This window comes from Lissotriton vulgaris, chromosome 5, assembly GCF_964263255.1.
Source record: "Lissotriton vulgaris chromosome 5, aLisVul1.2, whole genome shotgun sequence".
NCBI classification, from domain to species: domain Eukaryota; kingdom Metazoa; phylum Chordata; class Amphibia; order Caudata; family Salamandridae; genus Lissotriton; species Lissotriton vulgaris.
Window position 1 is genome coordinate 1,772,811,451 of NC_141693.1, and position 25,905 is coordinate 1,772,837,355.

General features: G+C 50.5%; 1 protein-coding gene across 1 annotated transcript in view; it reads right to left on the reverse strand.

Moving 5' to 3' along the window:
* The window catches only part of AOC3 (amine oxidase copper containing 3), a 211,842-nt gene that overhangs the window by 92,016 nt on the left and 93,921 nt on the right, over positions 1-25,905 (reverse strand). The window lies entirely within an intron of this gene.

The following is a 25,905-nucleotide window of genomic DNA, read 5'->3' on the forward strand; positions in this document are numbered from 1 at the left end:
ATGTGGGAAAACAATGAAGACAGTACTGCAAAAGTTAAAACAAGAAGGCACAAAGGCATCCATGGACATTCAGCGACGAGGGTAGGAGTGGAACTGCCAAGTAAAAAAAAAAAGATAAATGGCAGCATCAATCTGTTGATTGAAGGACCAGCTCAGAGTCCAGCAATATGCCCACATTAAGCACCCTAATACAGGTGGGGCAGTACCCCACGTTTACCAGACGATAGACTTTAGTCTCACTGCAGATAGGTCACCAGAGAGAGGATAATGTCTGACTTGAGGTTTTAGGAAGATCATTCACCAGTCAGTACTGGTTAACACTGATGTAGATTCAAGCTCAATGTCACATCTAAGTTTTTAGGTCGAGCATTCAAGACCTCGTCTATATACTTATCTGTGTATGTACTTTGTGGGATATGGAGATCAGCCCTAGGACTTGTCTGCTTCCGCTTAGGGACTTTTTTCTGCTCAACTGCCTCTATTTAACTATCTTAATAGAAAACGACCAGTAGAGGTCAGTAAAATAATAGAATTGCTTTCTGCTGAGGGACTTTATTTTTTTTAGTTTTCTAGCAACTGCCTCTATTTAACTTTCTTGGTAGAAAACGACCAGCAGAGGTCAGTAAAATACCAGAATCACTTCAACATTCTCTAGATTCCAGTCCATAGAAATTGTCTTCCACGGGCACACGTAGACAATAATATTTTTTTTCAAATCGTGTATTTCCATTGTTATGACCACCGAAGGCCCTGATTTTATATTAAAAACAGAGATTTGGACTATACTATTTCCCACTGAAAGTCAATTTTTTTTTTCCATGTGTTCCCATACCTGGCGTGTCAGCAGTTTGATGCTTACTTTCACTCCATGTTAAAGAAAAGTAGATGTTTCAATACCCAGGCTAATGTGCTGAATAGCTAAACACGTTAAAGGTCCCAAAGGCGAGATCGATTGAATTGCAAATGCTTGTTTAGAAGAGCCACAAGCTGAGTGGCATTGTTGAAGGAGAATCACAGCAGGTCTGACATATTAATCGAACAGTAATGAGAATGCTACGAGTGCCGAAAGCTACTACTTCAAGTATGTGCCGGACTAAGTGTGCTGTTTTTCCTGTTCTATGTTTGTTGTAAGATAAAAAAGGCAAGACTCAGACGAATAGTAGCCAACAAAACACAAAATCGCAAACTGTATTTCTACGACACATATAGATCCCTATTCATCACATCGCCGATACGGCCTGAAATGCTTTGCACTATGGTGGATGATATACGTTTGGTCACTACTGTATACTGTATTACTTCATTCACCCAGTACTTAATGTGTGATAACGCGATTGATGAAGCTGTACTTACTATCTTTGTTTTGCACCAAAAATAAAAAATTAAAAAACAAAAAACAGTAATGAGAAAACAGCAGTGTCTTGAGGGACTCCCCAAAAGACAGAATCAAATGGGAGCTTAATAAAGCTCAGGCAGGTCATTCATTTCCCATCTCAGTGGATGGTCCACTCTAAGAAAATTGTGCTGTTTGTTTTTGTATGTGCTGCTCTCATTATTGTATAAAGCTAGTTAACTTGTGTGTGTGTGTATATGTGCGTGTTTGTGTGCCTGCGTGCATTCGTTTGAGCGTGTGTGTGTGTATATGCATTGTTTCTTCTGGCACGGTTGTGTTTTGTTTCCTCTTAAGTTGTGCATACCGTTTTCAAATGTTTAACTGGATACATTTTCTATTTTCTGTATACTTTTCGCTTAATAAATGTTATAAACCTGGTCTTGTAAAACATTAACATTTTTAAATAGAACAAACATGGCGTGTACTCAGTTCTTGGAAAGGTTTCAGTGCTTCCAAACAAGCACATTCCTTGAATTTCCTTACTGTTGCCTTTAGGAGTTAAGCTTGCTGCCTTTCCTGATTCTGCACAGCCTGAAACAGCTCCAGGGTTGGGAGCCAGCCTGCAAATGATTACACTATCCTGAAGAGAACTAGATCTAGACTCCAGGATGTGACCTTTGACTTCTTCCCCCAGAGGCAATATTAACCACTTCACAGCCTCTTGCAGACTTGGTTAAAGAGGGCTTGCCCATGTGTTATATTTTATTTATTTTATTTTTTAAACTTGTAAGGCACGACAGCTCCCCAAGAAGGGTTTCCCAGTGCCGAGACACAGCATAAAGGTGGCAGGGGATTTCTGGTTATTCAAGTTATTGTTCGAATAGCCAAGTCTTGACGTGCTTTCTGAACCTAGCATGGTTTTCCTCATTTCAAATGTAGAGAGGGAGTGCGTTCCAGAGGGATGGTCCTAGGTGGGCAAAGGATCTGCCTCCCATTCTTACAAGTTTGAATCTTGGTACGCAGAAGTTGGCGGCTGATTGCGACCGAAGGTTTCGCTTGGGGGTGTAAGAATGGGCCAGAGCTAAAAGGTATTTGGGTGCAATGCCTGCTTTGATTCTGAACATGTAGTTCAGGGCTTTGAATCAGATTCTGCTTTCTACCCTGAGTCAGTGGGGCTTGGTGGGTGACCTGTTGTAGTGGGTAGGGGTGGTTGGTAAGTGCCAGGAGCCCAAAAGGGTACAGGAATGTAAAAGGGGCCACAGACCCCGAACAAAGACCATATGAGGTAGGCATTCATGCCAACATCACATGCACACAAAGGAAATATTCAGGCAGCCAGTTCTACAGAAACCAACCACCTGATAGACAACCCGAGCAAGTGATAATGTATTACATGGTATGTATTTTAATAATATATGAAAGGAACTAAAGTGACATAAATAATAAATCATGATTTGTCCCTTCTATACATCAGTAAGGAAGGGCCGGCTAGATGGAATAAGCATTGTACAGCCAACAGAGCGTGCCTATGCGGGATTGATTTGCTTTATAAATGTTTTTTTGCCATGTTAAACAGAAGTGTGACTATTGGGCAGTAAGATTGAAATTAATTTAAAACAACCATTTGCAAAGCCAATAGATCTCGCTTATGTGATATTGGCTTTGCTAATGTTGTTCAGAAATGCTGTCCAGCAGTGTGCCAGCTGCTGGGCAGCTTGGCTAAAAGCTACTGGTGTGGAGTGGAGTAGATTGGTGTGGGGTCGAGTGGAGTGGCATAGAGTAGCGTGGGGTGGTGTAGATTGGAGTTGCGTGGAATAGAGTGGCATGACATAGAGTAGAGTGATGTGCAGTACAGTGGCTTAGAGTAGAGTAGCATACAGTAGAATGAAGGAGAGTACCGTAGAGCGGCATTGTGTGGTGTTGAATGGCATAGAGTAGAGTGGAGTGGTGCAAAGTAGAGTGGCATAGAGTGGCACAGAGTAGAGTGGTATGATGTACAGTGGCATAGAATAGAGTGAAGTAGAGTGGCGTACAGTGAAGTGGAGTGGCGTAGAGTAGAGTGGCATAGAGTAGAGTAGAGTGGTGTGGAGTGGAGTTGTGTAGAGTAGAATGGCATGGAGTAGAATTACATAGAGTGGGGTGGAGGGTAATAGGGTGGGGGTGGCTTGGTGTGAAGTCGCGTAGAGTAGAGTGGCGTGGAGCAGAGCATATTGGGGTACAGTAGAGTGAGTGTAAAAAAAAGTGGTGTAGGGTGTCTTTAAGTGCAGTGGCATGGAGTTGAGTGGAGTGGCATAGAGTGGGGTAGAGTAGAGTGGCGTACAATGAAGTGAATTGTAAACAATCCATCTCACAGAAAACTGCACGCGCTGTGTATGAGAGACCTAAAAACTGGTTTTGTGGTACTGTTGAGTACCAGAAGCCAATCATGGACTTAAAGCATCTCCTGTGACTTGAGCCGTACTGGGTGGAAATGCATGTGGCTGAAAGGCCAATACACCACTGAGGGTCACGCACAATTCGCTGCCTTCTCCTAAAGTAAATTCTCCTTTATTTTATCAAGATGTGGCCATCTCAGGAGCAAAATACCAACATGCAAGTGGTCTCATGGTGTCTCAGAGAAGCATCTCTATGTCCAGGCCTCTGCCCTGTATCAGCACTGCCAGGACACTTGCATAAGAAGTCTGTACTTCCAAATAGATAAAGCACAGAAGAAAGGAAGTGCTCCTGTGTAGAACAGCACCACAGACTTCCTACCTCATGATCTCCTGCTTGGGAAACTTAAAACATGATCCCAAAACTCCTGGGAACAGGTTTCACTTTGTATGGGAAGGTTACACACAAGACCTGTCCTTTGAGCTAAAAGCAACATAACAAAGAATTGCCTATTTCTAGGCAGCTTTACGTCAGATTTTCACCCAGGGTTTGTTTCATGGTATTGGCCACCCCGAGGCTTTCAGTGCTGTCTGTGCACTGGACTTTAATGCAACTGCTTGCGGTCTTCTGTTCTGTAATACACTGCAGGCTAGGCTGTATAGCGAGTAATTTAATTACCTATTGCAAGAGCGAGCCCCCATCCTCCCCCCAGGGTTGTGGGTGCTGCCGAGCTCATTGCCAGTGCCGGTTTTCGTCCGAAAAACGGCCCTGTAACAAAAACGGCCCCCAGGGGCCCCAAACCGGCCACCCACCCGCGCGGCGCACCAGGGGATTGCCCGGTGCCCGCTACGGCCAGTCCGCCCTGCCTATTGCACCTGGGTACCCACGCACAGTGGCGGCTCCTCCGCTAAGGCAGAGGACCGTCGCCCCACTTCTTTTAGAGCAGGGAAAAAGGGTAAAATAAAACGATAATAACAAGGTTATCATTGTTTTATTTTTGGTTGCTGCGGGCTGGGTTAGGGCGGGGCTGGTGGCTCAGGGTGGGAGGAGGAGTGGACTATGCACACTAAGTGTGCTTGACTGCTTGGCTGGCCGATTTGGCCGGCCAAGCAGTCATGCACACTTTGCATATTCCCTACCAGGCTGTAATTGAAAGCCTGGTAGGTAACATGCGCAGGCTCCCTGTCCTGATCTGAGCGCTGATCCACGGCGCTCAGGTCAATCACAACATTGCATTGTTGCGTTGTGATTGGCTCAGGGGAGCCCGTGTGTCTGGCAGCTTTTGCAGCTTCTTCCGGACTGGAATCAGGAAGAACAAAGAAGCGATGGAGCGATGCGGCTGACAAGATACGTGTGTTTAAAAAAAATATATTTTCAACTCCCCCTCCATCATCATCTCCCCTTGCCTCGCCACCCCTATTCCCTACTAGCCACCACTCCCCACGCAAAGAACAGTATTTGTGCCTGTTTTTACTATCCTCTGTTTTCCGAGCCTCTTTCTGCTTTTCATCTTCTTTACTTGCTGTAGTGATTCTATCCACTTATGTCTTGATTGGGTGGATAGCTCAGCTAGTTACAAGGGAGCTGCTCAAAACTGGATTTGATATGCTCCTCGCAGATTGAAATCCAACAAAGTTCATCTCAGTTTTTAAATCTCAGTAGCTAGGTGAAGTAGAACGAATGGAATAGCCTTATACAAGAGGAACTACACAACATGCATTTAAAAGAAATAAAGTGTCAGAGACATCTATGGAAAGAATCCATGTCGCTACATTTGGGGGAGGAATTAAACACTACTGAGGAGTTTGTCACCAACAACGTAGTTATCCTTACCATCAGAAGACCCATTGTTATAGCTCTTCATTTAGACATGTGTCCTCACTTTTAACAGTTTATAAACTTCGTGCAATCACTGTGAAAGCCCATTGCTGCTCATAAAGCCCATAATTGGAGTGCCAACTCTGCCATTTTTCCCCAAATCATCTGGCGACTGGGCACGCCAAGAAGAAATGAAATCTCTTTAGGCTGCCATGGGTGGGTCTGTGCCACTTCGGGACACGCCACCTTGGCACACAGGCTAGCCAAGAGATTATCGTACGGTGAAGCCCAAAGGCTGATAGATGTAAGTGGCTTAAAAGATGCCCCGCCAAAGCCTGATGCGACTGCATCATCACTTGACGTCTCGAGATGCCTGCAGCGATCCCAGCAGAGGGCTGAGGATGTTTATTTGTTATAAGTGCCCACGTCTGCAGGAACAGAGAGGCGGGCCAGCATCGGCCACGCCAAATATATGGCAGTCATGCCGGCCCCGATGACCACAGGGGCGGGCTTGTCACTCATAATAATGACGCGACAGGCCTGCCTTGCAGTCAATTGGTCAGGATCTGAGGTGCGTGCCCCGCATGCACCTCATGATTACACAATCACTTCCGGGTCCACGTATGTCTAACGCTGGGCCGGTTAGAACCGGCCTGGCATTGTATCTGGGGGTAATAAAAGGCTGTGGAGAGGCCTAAAAGCAGCATAACAAAGAATTGCCTACTTCTAGGCAGCTTTACGTCAGATTTTCACCCAGGGTTTGTTTAATGGTGTTGGCCATCCGAGGCCCTGTCTGTGCACTGGACTTTAATGCAACTGCTTGCGGTCTTCTGTTCTGTAATACACTGCAGGCTAGGCTGTATAGCGAGTAATTTCCTAATCTATTGCCAGGGCCGGCCCCCCCACCTCCCCCTGGGGTTGTGAGTGCTGCCGAGCTCTTTGCCAGGGGGGACCCAGGGAGAGCCAGGCGCGAGCTGGTCTTTCCCTGGGTACGTTCGCGCGAGGGAGCTGGAACAGGTGGGGGTGATTAGGGGGAGGTAATAAAGGGAATTCAGGCTGGTGGTTGGGCACTGCGTAGCGGGAGGCAGGGGAAGGGAGGTTCTTTTTGGGTGTGCCAAGGGGGGACCCAGGGAGAGCCAGGCGCGAGCTGGGCTTTCCCTGGGTACGTTCACGTGAGGGAGCTGGAACAGGTGGGGGTGATTAGGGGGAGGTAATAAAGGGAAGTCAGGCTGGTGGTTGGGCACTGCGTAGCGGGAGGCAGGGGAAGGGAGGTTCTTTTTGCCGGCTCGTGTTCTTGTTTACCTTAGTGGGCCATGGAGGAGGCGGCCGAGGTGCGGAGGGTGGTGCAGCTGCTGTGCGCTGCAGGACGGGAGGACCTTCTGCGGCCCGGTGCGACGACGGGGGCGTGAGTGGGGCTGGCCCGCCCCCCCCTCGTAAGGCTGCTGGGGGCGTGTCGCGGGCGGTGACTGCCTGCTTGTCACCCGACCCGGACGACGACGAGGATGGAGAGGCTGCCACTCCGGCGGTCTTGCCGCTGCCGGCCCAGGTTCCCACAGACTCGGGGCCCCCGCCGGTTGACCCGGGCGCCCACCAGCAGGTATGTCTTTTACCATTGCAGAGTGCTGGATTGCGTGGGGCGCCCGGGGGGAGGCGGGGGCGCTCTTTGGGCCGGCAGGCCCTGCGTTCGACCGGGCCTCCACCAGGAAGCCTTCTTTGGTGTCTGGGGCAAAGCGTGGGCGGAGCCTTGATTCGAAGTGCTCCGCCCGGGCCCATATTGCTCTACTGTTTCCGGGGGCCCCTCCCCTGCTGTGTATGGTTTGCAAGACGGGGCTTTGCCCTATTTATGGGTAAATGGGCAGTGCTACCTGCTGTTCTCCTGCCACCCCTGTGTTGGGTCAAGCCCCCCCCCCACTTCCACGGTGATTTGGCTCAGGGCTGCCCAGAGCTTGCCCCCCCCCCTGCGGCGATGCCCGTTTCTTCCCTCTCTGGGCCCCCCCCCCCGGCCACTAACTCTGTTAATTTTGGTGAGGTCCCCCCCCCCTCCGCCCCCTCCTGGCCTCCAGGTCCATGGCTCCTGGTTTTGTCCCTCCCCCCCCCTGTTTCCCAGCAGTCCCTGGCCTCTGGTGGGTTGGGTATGGATCTCGGGGGGGGGGCCCTCTGTCCACAGCCAGGTGCTGTTCCCGGCCCCTCGGGTCCAGCCGGGTGCTTCTCAGGGTGGTTTGGCGACCGGGTCGGGTGGTGTCTCTGGGTTAGCGCCGGTTGCTGGGTCTTCAAGGGATGTTTCCTTTGCCTCTGTGCGGGGGGGGGGGGTCTTTCTGCTGATTCTTCACAGTCTGGCTTGAGCGGCCGCAGTTTTTCAAGTTGTTCCTCCGGCTGGGCGGCTGTTGCCTGGTTCTTCGGGCTTGGGAACTGTCCCTACGGCTGTTTCCAGTGGTGGGATCAGGGAGAGTTATCTGGAGCGGATCTCTTGCGCACGCGGAGCTTTCATGACGTTGACTGGCAGTTTTATGATGCGGGAATTGGTGATGGGGCGCTGCCAAGTGGCAGTGCAAAAGTTTCATTTTTCTGGGGAAACTTTCTATTTGGATGTACAAGATGATGACTTGGAAGAAGGGGAGTTGAGGGATAAGGAGGTTGGGCTTTTGGCAGCACGGGCCCAGAGGGGTGGGCTGGGGCAACCCCCTGTTTCTCGTATTTTGCAGGAGTCATGTGCGGACCACGCAGCGGTACGTGAGACAGCGAGGAGTAGGCCAGCTAACATGGATCAGGTTGATGTTCAGCAGAAGTCGGCACAGTTGCCAAGAGGTAAAGATGGTTGGTGGGCCGTGTGGAAACCAAGGGAGAGTCTCCCTGTTGAGAGTACCAGATCAATCGGTACGGGTGATGGGGTTATTGGTGAGCGAGTCGCTCTGGCACCGAGGCTTGAGCGGCCTGTGAGTTTGAATGTTTCTGATGTGCAACCTACAGGGGATGTTTCTACAGTTGGGGATGGGGTGGCTGCTGAAAAACCTGTCACGCAGCGGTATGTGAGGCAGCGAGGACTAGACCTTCTACAGGGGATACTGTTGATTTTCAGAAGCAGTCGGCACAGTTGCCAAGAGGTAAGGATGGATGGTGGGCTGTGTGGAAACCAAGGGAGAGTCTCCCTGTTAAGAGTACAAGATCAATTGGTACGGGGGATGGGATGGTTGGTGAGCGAGTCGCTCTGACACCGAGGCTTGAGCGGGCAGTGGTTTTGAATGTTTCTAATATGCAACCTACGGGGGGAAGTTTTCTACAGTTGGGGATGGTGTGGCTGTTCCAAAACCGGTTACGGAGGATAGTATCCTGCCAAAAAGATTGCCATGAGTGTGCGCAGTGTGGGGGGCGGCATGCTCTCACACAGTGTTTTCCCGGACAGCGTGTTGGAGACCAGGGGAGGGGTTCAGGGGGTAGGGGACAACCTCCGCACTTTGTACATGAGGGCTCCTACTCCTATTAAGCAGGACATTCTGGATTTGTGGTTGGTGGACTATCCTGACTTTGAGGCTGCTGCGACTTTGTCCTGGGGTTTCAGGGTTGGGTTCCGGATTGGATATCAGGGTCCCCGGGTGGGTCGGTGGTCTGACAATCTGAGGTCTGCGAAGGAGTGCCCTCAGGTTTGTGCAGAAGAAGTTGGATGCTGAGCTTGCAGCGGGTCGGATTGCTGGTCCTTTTCTGAGTTGTCCTCTCCCTGATTGGATCGTCTCTCCGCTGGGGGTGGTCCCAAAAAAGGCGGTGGGGGAGTTTCGCCTCATCCATCATCTGTCTTGGCCTGAGGGTGCATCCGTCAACGATTACATTGACCCAGCTGACTCAACCGTGCCATATGCTTCAGTGGATGACGCCTTACGGCTCGTTCGCAGGGCAGGTGTTTGGGTTTTTGCTGGCAAAGAGTGACATTCAGTCGGCTTTCCGGCTCCTTCCTATCCATCAGTGGGATTTTGGTCTCTTGGGCATGCATTTTGGGGGATGTTTTTATGTCGATAAAGTATTACCCATGGGCTGCTCGGTGTCATGTTCCCTCTTTGAGACACTCAGTACATTTCTGCAGTGGCGCTTCACTTTTGTCAGCGGCCACGTCCTGGTCTGCCATTACCTTGATGACTTTCTTTTCATTGGTGGGGGTCAGTCCGGTCAGTGTCAGGCGGCTGTGGCAATCTTTCAGGCTATGACCAGGGATTTGGGCGTTCCTCTGGCGCCGGATAAGACCGAAGGTCCCTGTACATCACTGACTTTCTTAGGGATTGAAATTGATACCACGACTATGATGGCGCGCTTGCCTGCTGCTACCGTGCGGGAGATGACTGATTTCATCCGCTTGGTGTTGGGAGACCGCAAAGTGGAGCTGCGGAAAGTCCAGAAGCTTTTGGGGTACCTCAATTTTGCTTGTCGGGTGGTTCGGGCGGGTAGGACGTTTTGTCGACGTCTGGGCCTCTCGATGTCCGGCGCCAGCCTTCCTCATCATCGTGTGCGCATTACAACTGCTGTCCGTGCTGATTTGAATATCTGGTTGCGTTTCCTGCAAGATTTCAATGGCGTGTCCTTGTTTTTTGCGGATGAGGACATGGTGTGGCAGGTGCAGCTTTTCACGGATGCATCAGGAGCTCACGGCTTCGGCATCTTTTGGGAAGGTCGTTGGTGCGCGGCTGGCTGGCCAGTGCGCTGGAAAGAACAGGGTCGCAGCATTGCGTTTTTGGAACTCTTCCCGTTGTTGGTTGCTCTGTGTATCTGGGGGGAGGAATTTCAGAATCGCTCCGTATTGTTTCACGTGGACAATATGGCAGTAGTTGACCTTGTTAATAAACAAAGGGGGCCCGCGATTTGTGGGTACTAAAGCTCCTGCGCGCCTTCATGTTGCGGTGTTTACAAACTGCATATTGTCTTTAAAGCTCGGCATGTTCCTGGAGCCACTAATTGTATCGCTGATTCTTTATCTCGCTTTCAGTGGTCCGAATTCCACAAATTGGCTCCTGGGGCGGACCTGGAACCGACGGCGATCCCACAGTACGTATGGGACTTGGGGGATTGAGGGTTCACCATTTGGTCGAACATTCAGTAGCTGCCTCTACACGGCGGAGTTATTTGAAGGCCAGGCATGAGTTTTTTGCAGTTTGGTGAGGAGATGGCAGGTCCGGTCAGGGCTGGGTTATCTGATGAACAATTCTTATTGCAGTTTGTTTTACATTTAGCGGACAAAGGCCTCTCTCACACGACCATTCCGGGCAAGTTGGCCGGGTGTCTTTTTATGGTCAGCTTTGGTGGGGGAGGGATCCGGTTGGGGGGGTGTTGGTTCGTAAAGTTCTGAAAGGGTTGGGTAGGCTTCGGGCTGGTGGTCAGAAGCTATGGCAGCCGGTGACCTTTGATTTGCTTCAGTTGCTTTTATCGCACTTGGAGGTGTGCTGCTATGATGCTTTGGAGTGCCACAAATTTCGTTTGTGCTTTGTGTGGTTATTCTTTGGGGCATTTCGGGCCTCTGAACTGCTGGGTTTGAGGGGTAGAGTGGGAATGACCAGCAGCGAGGTGGTGGTGGAACGTGACAGGGTACGCCTGTGGCTGAGGATGTCCAAAAGTGATCAGATGGGGAGGGGTGGGTGGGTGTTTCTGGGTTAGGAGCGGTGTGTCTGCATGCTGCCCTGTGGGGGAATGGGAGGTTTTTTGTGTCTTCTCCTCATTTTATCCCGGGGGCAATTTTTTGTCATGCTGATGGCAGTACCATCCTTGTTTCTCAGTTGTTAGCTGTCCTCCGCAAGGTTTTGTTGGGCCTGGGGAGGGATCCTTCTCAGTTCGGCACCCATTCCTTCAGGATTGGCGCGGCGACCGAGGCCGCCAGGTTGGGGTGGGATTGGTCTCAAATTCGTCGTATTGGGCGTTGGCGTTCTAGATGTTGTGAGAAGTATGTGAGAAAGTAGTCCGCCTTTGCTTTGCCTGACATTTCTTTTTCTCCTCGGTCCTTGGCCCCCAGTCGCTGGATACAAAAGGAGGGTGTGGATCCTGGGGCACTCCTTTGTTAAACGGGCTGCTGTAGCCTCTGCGCGTCAGCTTTGTGGGAGATCTCTTGGTTTAAGCAGTCTGACACATGAAGTTTCCTGGCATGGCACAGGGGGCATGCTCTGGGGCGGTCTTTTTCCCGCCTTGGCTTCTATGGTTTCAAAGGGTTGGGGGGGCCCTTCGGATCTACTGGTGCTGCATCTTGGGGAAAACGACTTAGTTTCTCTATCAGGTTTGACTTTGCTAAAGTTAATGAAACAAGATCTCGAAGTCCTCAAGACCACATGGGTGAGCACCATGGTGATATGGACTGAGTTTGTGCCTCGATTGCAATGGACTGGGGCAAGGAGCTATTCCGCCATGGAGAAGGCAAGACGCAAAGTGAATAGAACAATGCGACTTTTTTGTAACCATTTATGTATATACAGTTTGGCTCATCATCATTTGAAAGTTTCAGAGAAGCATTTATTCTGTGAGGACGGGGTCCATCTTTCTACATTAAGCATTTCTTTTTACCTTCTGGAGCTCAGAGATTTAATTGCCACAGTTCTTCAGGTGCAGTTGTGGTGTGCTCCTTCCCTTCCTTCTTTGGGTGGGGCAGGAAAACGCTAAAGGTTTTCCTGGGTGGCGGTTTTTGCTAGTGGGGTGGGCAGCCTGGAGCGGGTTGGCCATCCTGAAGGGTAGCTCGTTGGGTAATCCTGGGGGTATTAGTCAAGAGTTAGTTTCGGGTTCTGTTAGGTAGGGAGTTTAGGCATAATGTGTAGTTTGGAATTTTATGATATTAATAAATAATGAATGTGTTCAAGAAATGTATTATGCACCTGTCTTAAAATAAAGTGGCCTTTCTTGCTCCTTGAAGAAGTGTGGACAGTGATTTCTTGCGCGAGGGGGGACCCAGGGAGAGCCAGGCGCGAGCTGGTCTTTCCCTGGGTACGTTCGCGCGAGGGAGCTGGAACAGGTGGGGGTGATTAGGGGGAGGTAATAAAGGGAAGTCAGGCTGGTGGTTGGGCACTGCGTAGCGGGAGGCAGGGGAAGGGAGGTTCTTTTTGCCCCACCCACCCTCCCTTTATTCCTTTAGTTAGGTTTTACTTGGCGGTGCTCTAGGCGCTGCTCTGGTCTTCGGGCCTTGCCACTTTTAGGACAGGTGTCTTTGTTCTTTTAGGAGGCGGTTTTTGCTAGTGGGGTGGGCAGCCTGGAGCGGGTTGGCCATCCTGAAGGGTAGCTCGTTGGGTAAACCTGGGGGTATTAGTCAAGAGTTAGTTTTGGGTTCTGTTAGGTAGGGAGTTTAGGCATAATGTGTAGTTTGGACTTTTATGATATTAATAAATAATGAATGTGTTCAAGAAATGTATTATGCACCTGTCTTAAAATAAAGTGGCCTTTCTTGCTCCTTGAAGAAGTGTGGACAGTGATTTCTTGCGCGAGTGCCAGTTTTCGTCCGAAAAACGGCCCTGTAACAAAAATGGCCCCCAGGGGCCCCAAACTGGCCTCCCACACATGCGGCGCATCAGGAGATTGCCCGGTGCCCGCTACGGCCAGTCCGGCCCTGCCTATCGCACCTGGGTACCCACGCACAGTGGCGGCTCCTCCGCTAAGGCAGAGGACCGTCCCTCCACTTCTTTTAGAGCAGGGAAAAAGGGTAAAATAAAACGATAATAACAAGGTTATCATTTTTTTATTTTTGGTTGCTGGGGGTTGGGTTAGGGCGGGGCTGGTGGCTCAGGGTGGGAGGAAGAGTGGACTATGCACACTAAGTGTGCTTGACTGCTTGGCCGGCCGATTTGGCCGGCCAAGCAGTCATGCACACTTTGCATATTCCCTAACAGGCTGTAATTGAAAGCCTGGTAGGGAACATGCGCAGGCACCCTGTCCTGATCTGAGCGCTGATCCACGGCGCTCAGGCCAATCACAACATTGCATTGTTGCTTTGTGATTGGCTCAGGGGAGCCCGTGTGTCTGGCAGCTTTTGCAGCTTCTTCCGGACTGGAATCAGGAAGAGCAAAGAAGCGATGGAGCGATGCGGCTGACAAGATACGTGTGTTTAAAAAAAATATATTTTCAACTCCCCCTCCATCATCATCTACCCTTGCCTCGCCACCCCTATTCCCTACTAGCTGCCACTGCCCACGCAAAGAACAGTATTTGTGCCTGTTTTTACTATCCACTGTTTTCCGAGCCTCTTTCTGCTTTTCATCTTCTTTACTTGCTGTTGTGATTCTATCCACTTATGTCTTGATTGGGTGGATAGCTCAGCTAATTATAAGGAGTTTCAATCAATCAGGAGTTTGTTAAAACGCGACTACTCACCCGTAAGGGTCTCAAGGCGCTAGGGATGGGGGATAGTGGGGGGGGGTGCAGGTTCCATTCCATCAAGGAGGGGGTCTGTCGAAGAGCCAGGTTTTGAGGTTTCTTGCGAAGATGGGGAGCGATGTTGTCTGTCTGAGGTGGAGCGGAAGGGCGTTCCATGCTTTGGCCGCGAGGAAGGAGAAGGAGCGGCCTCCCGATCTGGTCTTTCTGGTGCGGGGGACCACGGCGTAGGAAAGCTGGGCTGATCGTAGGGTCCTTTGGGGTGCGTGGAATTTGAGTCAGCTGTTCAGGTATGCTGGTCCGGTGCCGTGGAGGGCCTTGTGTGCGTGGGTGAGCATCTTAAAGGTGATTCTCGCCTCAACGGGGAGCCAGTGGAGTGTGCGCAGGTGCTGGGAGATGTGGCAGTGTTTTGCCAGGTTGAGGACCAGTCTTGCGGCGGCGTTCTGGATGTTCTGTAGCTTGCGGATGAGGTTTTTGTTTATTCCGGCGTAGAGTACGTTGCCGTAGTCGAGTCTGCTGGTGACCAGGGCTTGAGTGACTGTCTTTCGGTGTTCGAGGGGGATCCATTTGAAGGTCTTACGAAGGAGGCGGAGGGTGTGGAAGCAGGAAGATGAGACAGAGTTGATCTGGCGGTCCAGGATGATTCCCAGGTTGCGTGCGTGGTCTGTGGGGGTTGGCGGGTTTCCGAGGGCGGTGGGCCACCAGGTGTCGCTCCAGGCGTCGGGGTTTGGGCCCATGATGAGTACTTCTGTTTTGTTGGTGTTTAGTTGAAGGCAGCTGTTTTTCATCCATTTGGCGCCGGCTTCCATGCCTTCTCGAAAGTTGCGTCTGGCGGTGTTGGGCTCGTTGGATAGGGAGAGGATGAGCTGGGTGTCGTCTGCATATGACACAATGTTGAGTCCGTAGGTTCTGACGATGGGGGCAAGTGGAGCCATGTAGACGTTGAAGAGCGTCGGGCTAAGGGAGCTGCTGAAAACTGGATTTGATATGCTCCTCGCAGATTGAAATCCAACAAAGTTCATCTCAGTTTTTAAATCTCAGTAGGTAGGTGAAGTAGAACGAATGGAATAGCCTTATACAAGAGGAACTACACAACATGCATTTAAAAGAAATAAAGTGTCAGAGACATCTATGGAAAGAATCCATGTCGCTACATTTGGGGGAGGAATTAAACACTACTGAGGAGTTTGTCACCAACAACGTAGTTAAATTTACTATCAGAAGACCCAGTGTTATAGCTCTTCATTTAGACATGTGTCCTCACTTTTAACAGTTTATAAACTTTGTTCAATCACTGTGAAAGCCCATTGCTGCTCATAAAGCCCATAATTGGAGTGCCCAAATCATCTGGTGACTGACCACGTCAAGAAGAAATTAAATCTCTTTAGGCTGCCATGGGTGGGTCTGTGCCACTTCGGGACACGCCACCTTGGCACACAGGCTAGCCAAGAGATTGTCGTACGGTGAAGCCCAAAGACTGATAGATGTAAGTGGCTTAAAAGATGCCCCGCCAAAGCCTGATGCGACTGCATCATTACTTGACGTCTCGAGATGCCTGCAGCAATCCCAGCAAAGGGCTGAGGATGTTTATTTGTTATAAGTGCTCATGTCTGCAAGGACCAAAAGCATGGTGGTAATGCCGGCCCCTGATGACCACAGGGGCGGGTTTCGGGCTTGTCACGTATAATAATGACGCGACAGGCCTGCCTTGCAGTCAATTGGTCAGGATCTGAGGTACGTGCCCCGGAAGTGATTACAATCATTTCCGGGTCCGCGTATGTCTAACACTGGGCCTGGCATTGTATCTGGGGGGTTAATAAAAGGCTGGGGAGAGGCAAAATCTGCCTCTTTGCTCGCCGCTCCCATAGCCCGCCTTAGGTGACACCAGCCTCGCTAGAAGGCTGTTTCAAATTTTTCTTTTCCTTTTCCAGGCTTGCGGCTCGAGGAGGTTCAGGTTCAGGACAGGCGCCATGGTATGCTGTGTTAGACTGCAGTGGCAGAATTGTTCGGACTGCGGAGGGCCGTGAATCGCCTTTGGGGGCTCTGCCCAGGCTCGGCGCGGCATGAGAGCAGCGTGCATTGACTGAGAAGGTATTGTTAATAGGGAACGCTGTGTATTGGGTGGGCCGTGCGTTCATTCATTCATTCATTAGCTTTATTCGAAAAGTAAAAACAATTCATAAAAGCATATACAATACAGTCACAAAAAACATAAAAGGTAAATTTCAATTTAAAAATTATGAAAATTATGAAAAATCATAAAGGTAACAACAGTACGTAAGTAAAAACAAATACATCAATACGTTTCATTTTGTAAAAAGTGACGTGTGTTAAACAAGGATTAAGTCAATAAGATAAATCAACTGATCATTGAGAACGGGGGAGTAAAATAAGTTAATTAAGCGTGGGGTTAAAGTGACCACTCGATACATGACCAGTTCTGCCCATCCAGTGACTGTTATGTTCTTTTTGGCAATACGACAGAGCGTAGGATGTTCTGGGGTAGAAATCAGTTAGACTCCAGATGGATATAGGCCCATCTCCTAGCTGTGGCTGTCGAGATTGAAGGTATGAGACGATATGTCTGTTCCTAAATTTAACAAGTATCAGATCACCCGCAATATGTTTTGGGAGAGGTCCTAACCAGCCCACCCTTATGGTACCATCGATGTTGGGTGGGAGAGATCTATTTTTAGATAGCCAGAACACTACCTTGCTTCTTAAATCCTGGTTGTGTTCGTATTTCCCCAATGGGAGTTCTGGTACACCTGAGAGGACGCACACAAAGGGAGCGGCCTCTGATGGCAAGTGTAGGTGTTTGGTGTTTTGTGACATATTGTCGCAATTGACCTCTATTCCCTTTTGGAGTGACATTTCTTTGTTTGGCCCTTTTCTAGGCTGGGAGCTCCGTGAAGTTGTGACTGCCTTCGAGGGGTTTATGTTTTTGCTATTTGGGGTTACTGATTGTTTGTGGGTGGTCTTACTTTGTATGGTGGTATTGGGCATTTCTGTGGGGGCTGGACACGGTGGATGAGATGGACATGGTGGATGAGAGGGTCCTGCCTTGGTTGGTTCTTAAAAGTAGAGAATTTGCCTTAATTGCTTCCTCGACCCCTGAAAGCCTATCCCCTAAGCTGGTCATTTTGTCAATTAACGGAGAAATTATTGACTTTATCATATTTTCAAGCGAGGCCAATAAGGAGGCATTGGTAGATACTTTTGGTGTTACAATGGTAGGAGTGTTAGGGAGTGGGGAATTTGTAGTTAGTGTTTGTTGCTTGGCCTGCCTCCCTGTTTGTCTGACCCCATCTCTCTTCCTTTTAGTAGAGGAGACCTGGGTAGAGGGGACCTGGGTAGCAGCAGCGGGATGTGAGTTTACTATTGGGCGTGTTTCATGTGGAGTACCATGTGGGATTTCGGTAAGCTGAAGTGAGCAGCTAGTCCTAGGGCTAGTTATTGCTATAGGGGAAATGGGCGCTCTAGATTGAAGACCTCCTGATTCCACAGGAGCATATTTGGATCTACACATATTATTTAGTTCCTCCAGTAATGAAATAGCTTGGGTTGCATCGGCAGTCTGCGGAGACAAACACACGCTCGGAGAACTATCCATAGCTGGCGAGCGCTCTATTCTCTCTAATTCGCGAGCAATAGGGAGAACAGAGCTCTTAATGTAATGATCCATTGTTCCCCTAAGCGAATTACTCTGGTTGTAAGATTTTCTAATGCCCCCCTTACAGTTCTTAGTAAACTAGCTTTTGATAGCGGACACTGAAGCAATATCACCTCCCCAATGAGTAGTTCATCGATTCCGCTACTATGACACTTGGGAGAGACCTATATGGAAGATGGAATAGTCAAAAGGGAGTCTGTAGCTTAGGTCCTTTCCCCTCTGTTCTTAATTCAGTTCCAAGGGGGGTGGCCCGGCCCGATGGCCTTAGATGGTCCCGCCCTTGTCCCGGCGCCGACCCGCGCGCGATCCCGCGACGCGGGGGGTAGCCGTGATTTAATGTGCCTCCTGGCGTGGGTCAGAGCGGCTTCTGCCGCTAAGGACGCTGGGGATTGTGGTTCCCTCGGGCCGATCTCGGCCGCCGTTTTCGCTGGGTTCAATGTCCAACCCCAACTTCCCCCAACAAACAAGCAGGGCTCCGGGCTGTTGCGAGAGTGTCCCCCGCTCCACCAGGGGTAGCCGTGATTTAATGCGCCTCCTGGCGCGGGTCAGAGCGGCTTCCTGCCGCTAAGGACGCTGGGGATTGTGGTTCCCTCGGGCCGATCTCGGCCGCCGTTTTCGCTGGGTTCAATGTCCAACCCCAACTTCCCCCAACAAACAAGCAGGGCTCCGGGCTGTTGCGAGAGTGTACCCCGCTCCACCGGGGGTAGCCGTGATTTAATGCGCCTCCTGGCGCGGGTCAGAGCGGCTTCCTGCCGCTAAGGACGCTGGGGATTGTGGTTCCCTCGGGCCGATCTCGGCCGCCGTTTTCGCTGGGTTCAATGTCCAACCCCAACTTCCCCCAACAAACAAGCAGGGCTCCGGGCTGTTGCAAGAGTGTCCCCCGCTCCACCGGGGGTAGCCGTGATTTAATGCGCCTCCTGGCGTGGGTCAGAGCGGCTTCCTGCCGCTAAGGACGCTGGGGATTGTGGTTCCCTCGGGCCGATCTCGGCCGCCATTTTCGATGGGTTCAATGTGCAACCCCAACTTCCCCTAACAAACAAGCAGGGCTGCGGGCTGTTGCGAGAGTGTCTCCCGCTCCACCGGGGGTAGCCGTGATTTAATGCGCCTCCTGGCGCGGGTCAGAGCGGCTTCCTGCCGCTAAGGACGCTGGGGATTGTGGTTCCCTCGGGCCGATCTCGGCCGCCGTTTTCGCTGGGTTCAATGTCCAACCCCAACTTCCCCCAACAAACAAGCAGGGCTCTGGGCTGTTGCGAGAGTGTCGCCCGCTCCACCGGGGATAGCCGTGATTTAATACGCCTCCTGGCGCGGGTCAGAGCGGCTTCCTGCCGCTAAGGACGCTGGGGATTGTGGTTCCCTCGGGCCGATCTCGGCTGCCGTTTTCGCTGGGTTCAATGTCCAACCCCGTGCGTTCATTACCTGGCCAGTGTGTCTGCCAGGACGTAAGAGCGGTGTGTGGCAGGTTCCCTGACCGAAAGCAGTAGTAGCATATTGGGAACGCCGCGTGTAGGTTTCAACACCGGGAGCGCTGTGTTTAGTGCCGGGAGCGCTGCAATTGACGGGAGCATTGTAATTGACGCAAGCTTTCACGAAGGAGGAGCGCTGCGTACTTTGGGCTGCTGTTTACGATTGTGGAGTCTGCTAAGGAGAGCGTTTCTGCAGCAAAGTAGCCAGGAGTGGGAGGCAGGGTGCACTGAGGCAGATCCGCTGGTGTGCCACTTTTGCTGGGAATGACTCTGCCTTGAGCGCTTTAGCATAGAAGGGCGTGCTGTACTTGTGCTTGGGCCAGCTTTAGCAAAGTACAAGTGGTTAAAGAAATGTTATTCAGGCATTTTCAGCAGTTTCAATTAAAGGCTTCACTTGATTTGTTTTGTTGTACAGAAACAGGAGTACTTTGTGGTTTGTCGGGGGAACAACAGCTGTGGTTTTTGTGACAAGTACTACGGTGATTACCAGGACATAGCAAGGCCCCGCATTTAGGCAAACTGGTTTGGGACACAGACAGGCCTGCATTCCACCGCTTCCTGGAGCATTGCAGGTTCAAAAATACTCCCTGACCTACTGGATTAGCTGGTGTGCAGTGGCGCGGGTTGCGGGGGTGCTTGTGGCCTGTGGTGTACCTCCTACGTGTGTACGGTAAGGGCTTGAACAGTGTTCCAGGTCATTGGGGTATGTTACGCCAGACTGTTCCCAGGGGGGCATGTCTGCCGTGACGCACAATAACTGGTGCATCCCCGCTGATATGCAGGGATGCGCCAGTTATTGTAAATCTGCCCCCTTGTGTCTAACTTGGCAGCAGTTCTCCTTTGGTTGGGGAAAGTGGGTAACTGGTCTCCAGCAACTGGGACATTTGTTAGTGATGAGGATTTGCTCGCTAAAGCTAGGCATATAGTGGCTCAGCTGGATGGTTGACCTGGGGACAAGCCAGAGGGGGGGCTGGGTGCACCAACCCCTGTCTTCGCCGTGGGTGGGGCTACCCCGCTGGAGACAAACAAGGAGCTGCCAGCGAACAGCCTGTATAAGGACGTGGCGAAGAAGAAGCCGACAGAACCAGCTGGGGCCGCTCCATTAGGTAAGCAACAGACACTGCCTTTGCTAGATGTGTGGGAGGCTCGCACCTCTAGTGAACACTTGGCTAGACATGTCACATTAGAAGTGAAAGAAAAAATCTGGAAAGGGAACTATGTCAGTATGTTCTCTTTGCTGTTGGATGAAAAAGAAAGGGAGGAGGCCAAGAAAAAGAAAGACTGGATGCTCCCAAGGGAATGGGCAAATGAATTACTAAAGTATAGGATTGAAGAGAATTTATGAAGGGGGCGTGGCTTGGACGGCAATGCAGGCAGACGCCCAAGTCCGGGACCTCCGTCACCCCGAAATAAAGAACGGCGAAAGAGTCAGCGAAACAGCCCTGGAAACAACCCACGAGTGAAGAAGGCGACGTGGGAAACATCAAAGCACAAGAAGGTGAAAGGAGTAGAGCCGCCAAGATAAGAGGCAGAATTAAAAAGCCAAAATTGTGAGTAGCGGAGTGCGCAGGAGGAACTCAAGATGGCGGCACACTACGGAGAGAAAGAACAATAACGCCGACCACACCGCAAGCGCAAGAAAAAGGAGCAAGGTAGGAGCGCAGCAGCAGAGCTGAAGTCCGGCCACGGTGTTCGATCGAGCGAAGCCATGCACCGCCGGTAGGTCCGCACAAATAACCTGCAAAGACTCTAACGGTGATCGGCACAGCAAACGAAACTGAAAGCAAACTCTGGTAGCGGCCATTTTAAGGCAGAGCGAGGCGGTGTCGGACAAAGGCACACACAGAAGTGGCAGCGCTCCGCCAAGTAGAGGAAGCATACAGACCATCCCCAAGGCGGGAGGCGAACAGAGGCCGAAGCGCTCGAAAGTGGACACAGAACTAACTTCGAGGCAAGCCCAGAGGTGCACCAAGCCCAACCCTGTAAAAAACCAGCGGGCCGCTAATACCTGGTAGGTCCGCGCAAGCCAGACGTAACTATATCACCGAGCGACACGGGGGGCAGACCAAACCGGTAGCGACCTCTGGCTGCCACTTTGAGCAGCATCGACAAGCAGGTCTGCAGAGAGGGCGCAACCGAATCAAAACTGGGTTAATGCTAGCGCGGCCATCTTGTGGAGGAATAGAACGGAGCTAGCTAGAGCAGGAAGATGCTCCCGACAAGGCCAAAGAGCGCGCTGAACCAGGCAGAATACTCCACAGGCCCACAGGGGAGGATAATACCACACAAGCCAACCCCACCTAACAGCGCAACAGAATACCATGGCAGTGGCCAGCGCAAAGGGAAGAAGCAGCCTCCATTAAGATGTATGCAGCACGCTGGCTTACAGGGGTAAAATCCAACTGGGCAACTACAACGCAGCACGGGTGGCACACCAAGATTAAGCAAAGGTGATGAGGTGGCAGAACAGCCGCAGCAGAGAACGCTCACCGCAAGCGGACCCAAGCCCTGAACGGCACCGCCAGGAAAAACAAGGGAGGAGTAAGACAGATAACCTAGGCGGAAGTAAACCCAGCCACACCAAGCCAAGAAGGGAGCGGGGGAAGTAGCCCTGCACTAACGTGCCAGGGGGGCAAACTGACAACGCAAAAGAGAAGCACGGTATCTGCCAAGAAAAGAGCTGGCGAGCGCCAAGACCAGGACAAGGACAATAAAGTGGCCAAGCAGATTCAGACTGGACAGCACACCCATAAACAAAGGCACCGTAAGCTCAAGCAACAACAAAGCTCACCCGGCCACTCCACAGACAGACTGTGCACCAACCTAGCGAGAAGAGGCTTCGACAAAATGGCTGGAAAAGACGATAAAACCGCCAGCGACAACAAGAAAGTCAGGAAAGACCTAACAGAATCCCCAATGAAGCTGAAAATCAATCACACGAACGAAACAACACTAGACACGCTCCTCAAGAAGGAGCCACAAAATAAACCATAGACATTATGCAACTAGAACTGGCAGCCATACGAGCCGACCAAAGCAAAACGAACTGCAGACTTGACATGGCTGAGAAAAGAATAAGCGACCTAGAAGACAACACCACCATAACAAACAGAGACCTGGGCTACGTGGTTAAAACAACTAGCAACCTACAACAGATGCTGGCAGAGCAAGACGACCGAAGTAGGAAAGGGAACATCCGACTCCTAGGGGTGCCAGAAGGTGAGGAGGACGCAATGGGCTCATGCGCAGTTCTACTGGAAGACCTACTACCAAAACTGATTGGCTTGAGTTTTGACAGGCCATTTGCGGTAGACAAGGCATACAGAGTGCCAGCAACAAAACAACCGCAGGCAAAAGGCCCAAGGCCTATCATATGCAAACCGCTGCGAGCAAACCACATGGAAACCATCTTCTCCTTCGCTAGGAAAGGCCAAAACGTACAATGGAAGGGTCAAAAGATCATCATAACACAAGATGTCTCCAAGCAAATGGCAGAGACAAGGAAAGGGTTCCTGGCACTAAGGGACAGACTCCGGAAAGCAAACATATCATTCAGCTTCGCGGGACCGGCCAGAATGAGAGTCACAGACAGGAAAGGCACAATGGTCTTTGATGAACCTAACGAGCTGCGGAGATATCTACAAGGCCCAGACACTGAAGAAATGGAGGAACAAAGCCCAGGTGCAGCGAAGAGGAGAGCCTCATCAGATACCTCGGAAGGTGGTGCAGAAGGAGGACGCTAGCAGAAGGCATAAGACTATACTAAAATGCTAAATAGGAATAATCTACCTCAGCACAACATATCTACCTCAAGATAACGGACTTGAAGCGAAATCAGAACTCCTCAGGAACAAGAACATTGAACCGTAACCTAGTGGTCAACGAAGCTACCGCGCAAGCAGCACCAGGGTCAACAGGACATTCATGCGAAGCCACCACCAGGTTCCTCGGAAGTAAGCTGCACCAGCTGCACAAGCCGCATATCCTTTGACTCCCAGGTGCAACATGTTTACAAGGGAAGGGCATGAGAGAAAAGGAACTCGGGGGGGAAGGAGGGAGGGAGGACCCTTGCTGTCGCACGCATAAAGCACGATGTCGGGAGGGAGTGGGGGTGGGGGTGTGGGTATTGGTGGGAGCTCCACGGTACAGTCAGATGCGTTTCACTATCTCTATGTTCTTTCGGTCCTTATCTTTCTTTCCTTTCTGTCCCTTCTGTCGACTACCCAGGTGGGCAAAACCAACACAATACTAGGCCAACATTCGCCTCTCGAATGGCGGAATACAGCAACATCTGCCATTAAAGTTAGCGAAAGAGGCAAACCACCATGACTACACCTACTAACACCCAGCTACTCTCTGACATTAAAGTGGTATCCCTCAATGTAAAGGGCCTCAACCACCCAGTCAAACGCCGAAAGACACTTGACTACCTAGCGAAACTCAAAGGCGACATTTACGTCCTCCCAGAGACAAGGATCTCAGAGGAGGACGCACAGCGCCTCAAAGCGAAATGGATAGGGGAAGTAGCCTGCTCACTGGCTATACACAAGAGGAGTGGTTACAATCATAAGCAAAAAGGCCAAACTTGCACTACACGAATGTCAGACAGACAACAAGGGTAGGGTACTAGTTACAAGCCTCAAAAGAGGTGAGGAGCTAATACATGTAGCCAACATCTACGGGCCCAACTCGGCAGACAAAACATTCTGGGAGGAGGTGGAGGCCAGGCCAAGTAGCATTCCCCAAGATGAGCTCAAATCCTAGCTGGAGACATGAACCAGGCCCTAGACCACGCCATAGACAGACACCCACACAGAGCCAGTCACAAGTCACAAGAACAAAACATCCTTAAAAACCTATGTGCCAAACTAGAGATAAGAGACCCATGGAGACTCCAACACCCAGACGCAAGAGAATACACCTTCTACTCACACCCACACAACTCATACAGCAGAATCGACTACATCCTCATGTCAGCCACGCACACACACCTCATTGACACAACGGAAATTGGGCCAATGACAATTTCTGATCATGCACACATCACCCTCATGATCAGAGGCAAACACAACGAGAAGCCCAGTCGAAGCTGGCGTCTAAATAGCGACATCCTGGATAACCCCGCCAACATAGCAGAAATCGAGGTGGCAATCAATGAATATCTTGCCTTCAATGACAACGCGGAGACCAACAAGGGAAACCTTTGGGAAGCACTAAAGGCCACAATAAGAGGCAAACTCCTGAATATCAAATCCAGGATGAATAAAGACAGGAAAAAATAAATGATCTGGAAATCCAGATCAAAGATCTAGAGAGAGGCCACTGCTCAAACCTAGCAGGCCAAAACACTCTGACTGACCTGACTAAGAGGAAGTATGAGCTCAATAAAATTCTGAGTGAAAGAGCTGGTACGTGGATCAACAAATACACATCCATCAACCTATGCTCAGCCAATAAAGCAGGGAAAACACTAGCAGCATACCTGAAAGCAAAACAAAGGCAGCACACAATAGAAGCGATAACTGACAGGACAGACAAGACACACACTGACAACAAAAAAATCCTGGAGGTGTTCAAAAGCTTCTACAAAGAACTATACACAGCAGATAATGGCCTAGCACCTGACGGTGGAGCAGGTCTACTGGAGAGACTAAGCCTACCTAGATTGACAGATCAGCAAAGAGAATCTCTGGAGGGAGATATCACTGGTGCAGAGGTAGAAAAGGTGGCCACATGCCTCAAAACAAACAAAGCACCAGGACCGGACTGGGCACATCGTTGGGTTCTATAAACAATTCCTACAGGAGCTAAAACCCAACATGGTCGATGTTTTTTCGTTCTGCGCACAAAAGGGTAAAATGACGGACTCAATGGCAGAAGCCAACATCATAGTAATCCCCAAATAGGGCAAAGACCCACAGCACCCGCAAAATTACCGCCCGATCTCCCTCATAAACGTCGACTGCAAAATTATGCCAAAATTATGGCGGCGAGACTAAATACGATTCTACCCCATCTAATCCACAACTCGCAGGTAGGGTACCTTAAAAACAGGCTGTCCCAGGATAACACCAGACTCTTATGCCACCTCATTCACCTCACAGCCAACAGTCAAGACCAGGCGGTAATGATAGCTCTAGACGCAGAGAAGGCCTTTGACAGAGTCTCGTGGCCATTCTTAGACCTATACATGGGGAAATTTGGCCTAGGAACAAAGTATCTGAGCATGGTGATGTCACTATACAACAACCCCAGGGCCCGAGTCGCAGTCAACGGCGGAACGTCAGAAAGCTTTCCCCTAGAAAGAGGTACGAGGCCACTATCCCTGGCATTATTCCTGTTAGCCCTGGAACCACTGTTGGCTATGATCAGAAACAACCAACACATAACTGGCGTTCGAGTCAGAGACCACACAGTAAAATTAGCAGCCTATGCAGATGATTTATTGATCACAACGAAAAACCCGACCACCTCAATAGCGGCGCAAATGAACACGATAGAAGAATATGCCCTAGTTTCGCGATACAAACTGAATAGAGAGAAATCCGAATGCAAACCCATGAACTGTCACACCACCAGTGCGGTCCTGGGGACATCAGGGCTAACCTGGCAAAAGACACCCCTCAAGTATCTCGGCCTCCTATTTGGCAGAGACCTAAGGTCAACCCTAGACCACAATGAGGAAGCGACCCTAAAGAAAATAAAAAATAAACTAGAGTCCTGGTCTCCTAAATTCATCAGTTGGTGGGGCAGGGTAGAGACCATCAAAATGATGATAGTGCCCATGATGAACTACCTGCTAAGCATGCTACCACTTAAACTAACCGATAACTTCCACAAGAAGCTAGACACGATTATTAACAAGTTCTTGTGGAAGGGGAAGAAAGCCAGGATCAGCCTAAATAAACTGAGATTGAGGAAAGAACTAG